The sequence below is a fragment of the Anomaloglossus baeobatrachus genome, chromosome 6 (assembly GCF_048569485.1).
Source record: "Anomaloglossus baeobatrachus isolate aAnoBae1 chromosome 6, aAnoBae1.hap1, whole genome shotgun sequence".
NCBI classification, from domain to species: domain Eukaryota; kingdom Metazoa; phylum Chordata; class Amphibia; order Anura; family Aromobatidae; genus Anomaloglossus; species Anomaloglossus baeobatrachus.
Window position 1 is genome coordinate 110,172,439 of NC_134358.1, and position 4,918 is coordinate 110,177,356.

At 45.0% G+C, this 4,918-nt stretch overlaps 1 pseudogene; it reads right to left on the reverse strand.

Moving 5' to 3' along the window:
- Nucleotides 1-696: 696 nt before the first annotated feature.
- On the reverse strand, nucleotides 697-4,692 carry LOC142243825 (uncharacterized; annotated as a pseudogene).
- Nucleotides 4,693-4,918: the final 226 nt, after the last annotated feature.

The window sequence follows — 4,918 nt, forward strand, 5'->3', positions numbered from 1 at the left end:
ATTTCCTTTTTAAGGACGATTTTTACGTCCAGAAGCACGGGACCGCGATGGGCTCTAATGTAGCCCCCGCGTATGCAAATCTGTTCATGGACTATTTCGAGGGACGCTTTGTGTACTCATATCCAGCTTTTGATGAATTGGCGTTTCTATGGGCTCGCTACATAGACGATATATTCTGCATATGGCAGGGCGACTTGGAAAGTCTACTTTCATTTGATGATCATATCAATAAAATGTGGCCTGAGCTCAAATTTACGCTGATTCATCATCAGGAAGAAATTAGTTTCTTGGACACGTATATCAAGAAAGACACAATGGGCAATCTTTCCTCAGATCTTTACCGGAAACCAACCGATCGGAATTGTATGCTCTTATACAGTAGCTGTCACCCCAAATCAACTAAGAACAGCCTACCTAGATCTCAATTTGCAAGAATTACAAGGATAGTGTCGGATGAGAACACAAGAGAACAGAGATTAGATGAAATGTCCAATCGGTTCATAGAACGTAACTACCCACTAACATTGCTTAAAACAGAAAGAGAGAGACTATCGCCCACCCCCCCCTTCGGGTATAGACACAGTGACAATGGAAAGGATACCTTTTGTCCACACATATCACCCGTCTATGCCTAAAATATACAATATCATTAATCGCCACTGGCCGCTCCTAAAAAAAGCATATCCAGAGATAGGGTCATTCATACTCCCCCCTATCATGTGTAAGAAAAGACCCCAAAACATAAAGGATTCTTTGGTCAGAGCAGATATTGGGAGTGACAAAACAAATATACAAACCTTGCTGGCACCAAAACGTCTGGGTACTTTCCCTTGTTTAAGTTGTCCATCATGTTCGAACGTGATCAAAGGAGACCACTTTACACACCCTAGGTCTGGCAAAAGTTTCCCAATAAAAGAATACTTTACCTGCTTGAGCAATTTTGTTGTATATATCATCAAATGTCCCTGTGGATTATTGTATGTCGGGGAAACAATTCAACATGTCGGCGATCGTATTGCTAGCCATAAATCCACCATTAGGTGTGGAAAATTATGGCTACCTATTCCACATCACTTTCACGAAGCTAAGCATAACGTAGCGCAGTTGCGCTTTCAGGTCATTGATAAAGTATATAGACCCAGACGCGGAGGAAACCATATCGAGCTCCTCAAAAAAAGAGAGAGCTTCTGGATCCATAAGCTTCAAACCCTAGCACCTAAAGGTCTCAATAGAGAATTAGATTGGCTAGTATAATGATGGTACTTTACCTATGTATTTGCCCGAATTCGTACTAATTATATCATAAAAAAATTTTTTTACAGAAAACTTGAAAAATACCATCTTCACCTTTCCTCCTTCCATCGCTCACTCACTATTAGATGGTAACGTATAAAATTAGCACTTTCTATTTTTAGTCATATATAGACGGTAATGATAGTTCACTCTACTAGTATATTGGGACCCTTCCTTTTTTTATGTGTTTTTTTTTCCCAGGTCATACCTCAAGATATGTATATGTAAACTAATCACCACTGGTCTTTGACCAAAAAGAGGAAGTTATTACAATGTCTCTCTATATATGTGCTTATATATTATACTGCAATTGTCTCTATGTGCCTATATCTCCAAATGTTTTGTACATTGCTGCTCTATGTAGCGACTAGATAGATGAATTCCCCTCTGGTGCCAATAATCAGTCACTATCAACAGACTGTTATACCTAATGTCCACCTCCTATTCCTTCATTGATCCCCTATGACGCGCTTAGGATAAACATCCTCCCATGTCTAAGTACGAGTTTAACTCTACTGCGCATGCGCGGGCGCCTCTATTCACGGCTGAACGGTACCATCAATATACTAATAGTGGCGCAGATCGCCACTGCGCAGGCGCCGGCGTGCCCAGTCATTTCCGGGTTTGGGAGTTAAATAGCTCCCAATCCTGTTAACTTATCGCTCTATGCCACAGTCTGGGAAGACGGCTGCAAAGGTATGCGATGACACTATCTGTCCCTAATGCTGTCCACCTCCAATCTTATAACGCTCCAATCTTATAACGCTTTACTCCTACTTCTACTTTTCAGAGGACTCCATTACCCACAGCTATACTCTTACCCTAAAGCCTACAGGTAATATGTGTTACTTCATGAATTGCTACGTACCACTGTACTCTCTGTTTACATGGAATGTAGTCACTAAGACTTATCTCGCATAATTACAGATGCAAATAAGTCCCCTATGCCTGTGGATACTAACATATCATATGTGATCATATCTATCTACTATAAACTTAAGGTAATGATATGCAGGGGATCCTCCATGGGGGGTGTCATATATCATTTGCTACCTGCTGATAGCAGACCTTGTTTATCCTCTAGGGACCACGAGCCACAAAACTCTCCCAATATAAAAGGACAACATTTAATAATTATTTATTTGCTAATACGGGCAAGGTAATTCGCTATCCCCTCCCCCATAATGCCACTTCCCCTATAGGAATACCACCCTTTCATAACCATGCCTTTATCTGCAGGACTTGCATCCATTTTCCTGGGTGGAGTCCGTAACCACTTCTATACCAAAAAACCCTTAATAAGGAGAGAAAAAGAGAGAAAAAAATTCCCTCTGTGATATTACTTCTTCTATGTTTGGAGGTATGCAAACCTTTCATATATTGCCTGATCTTGTCTTTGACTTGACATTATTTGCTATGAAAATCAGTGAGTCACCTCAACTGCTGAGATGCTATTACTGTACCATTCACAACAACTAGGACATGACTTTCCATGTTATTTTGTATATATGTATATGCTCTGTAAATATGTTTTTTTCTGTGATATATGTAAATAGTGATTTCTTTCTTTTCTACCCTTTCCCAGTGTGACTTGGTATGAAGAAGGCCCAGTCTGGGCCGAAACGTCCCTTAGTCCCTCCCACCCACTTTATTCATAAATAAAGAAACTTTTTTGCACAATAAAGAATCTGTTGACTTCCTTTTACTAATACCTCATGCTGATGAGAGTGCAGTGTTTTGAATGTACAGTTTAGAGTCCGGACCTTGGTCCTCTCACTAGCACCTCAATACCACCTCTAATAGTGCAGTGTTCACACCATACATATTTTGACTAAAGGTTCCAACCTCATCGGGACCCTCTGGGACCTGCTCTGGGTCCGTAACCAGTTCCGTTATCCCTCTGGGTGAAGAGGTGTCAGAAGGCAAGGTTTAATTTGCGTTCTGGGCACTCTAACTGCGGGTGACAGCACCGATGAAGGCTGTCTCCCCGGAGAATAACCACTCTTCCCCATCAGCCTGACAGGTATTACTGGCTGTGTCACTGTCCGCTGTGACACTGCTCAGCTGCATTTGACCACTGTCCTCGTGGTTCTCATGTCTGCCTCCATCTCTGTCAGCACAGGCACTTGCTACCTTGGGGTCGTCCTCAGCCACGTCACCCTGCAGCGTGTCATGGCTGAGTTCACCTGTACAAACCTCCACTTTATTACCATGCACCACATTTGTAATTACGTTCTGGATATCCGCATTCGGGTCACATGACTTATCAACAACATTTGCATCACATAATTTAACAACATTTGCATCGCATGACTTATCAACAACATTTGTATCACATGACTTATTGGATTCGGTAGGATCATCAGGGAGAAATTGTGCAACTAATTACCCCAGATCAGTCCCCAATAAAACATTGGTTGGTAGATGTTCGTCCACCCCCACTTCCCTCCACCCTCTCCCAGCACCCCAGTCGAGGGGAACAAGGGCCATTGGGAAGGATTGGTGAACACCCCCAGCCACAGTGACAGTCAGGAGTTTTCCCGGGATAAAGTTTTCAGGGGGTACCTGTTCGGGGCAGATCAGTGTTCGGTCGGCCCCAGCGTCCTTGAACCCCACAGTGGGGGTTCCGTCCACGGTGACAGGGTGTAGGTTTTCGCAGGCCCTACCACCCGCCTCCCTTGCCAAAAGGACAGTTCCAGTAGACCCTTGGGCCTTGGATGTGGGGTTCCTCTTCTGCCTCTCTGGGCAAGCGGAGCTGAGGTGTCAAGGCTGGTTGCAGGAAAAACACCTGCGAGTGTCAGAGGTGGGCCGGGCACTGGTGGATGACACAGGACCTATGGGAGGTTGGCTGGTAGGGGCAGGGATGGTCGTAGTTGTCATCTTACCCCCTTTCAAGCTGGCGGTGGATGGCTTCCGCACCCCCGATGGACGGTTGGCCTCATAGGTGTCGGCAATCTGTGCTGCTGTATTCGCATCTTTCGGTTCCCGGTCCATTATGAACTGTCGCATGTCTGCAGAACACGCGTGTAGCAATTGGTCCTTTACTATCAGGTCTGTTATCAGCTCACCAGTGGTGGTGGACAGTCCTTGGACCCATTGGTTAAAGTTGGTCCGGAGCCCATCCACAAAGTCTCTGTTGCTGTCGTGAGGTCCATGCTGGAGGGTCCGGAACTTTTTGCGGTACATCTCTGGAGTCAACTGATACTTCCGTATTAGGGCCTGCTTTATGGCCTCATAGTCTCCACTCTGCTCTTGAGGGAGACTGGCAAACGCGTCTAGGGCTTTACCTCGCAGCCCTGGGGTTAAGTATCGTGCCCATTGTGCTGAGGACAACTGGTACTGCAAGCAAGTCTTTTCAAATCCCCTCAAAAAGGTGTCCAAATCCCCGTCCTTTTCCATCACAGGAAAGTGCTCTGGTCGGGGCTTAAAGCTGCTGGCATTATTGGACTCACCATTTAGTGAGGAAGATGTCTGCTGCTGGGCTTTGAGGATATTCAATTCATGGTCTCTCTGGGCTTGGCGCTCTCACTCGGCTCTCTCAGCCTCTCGATATTGCTGAATGAGGTTCAGCCGTCCCTGCCGGTCATCTGTAGCGAATTGTTGTACGGCCATCTGCAGGAGGAGT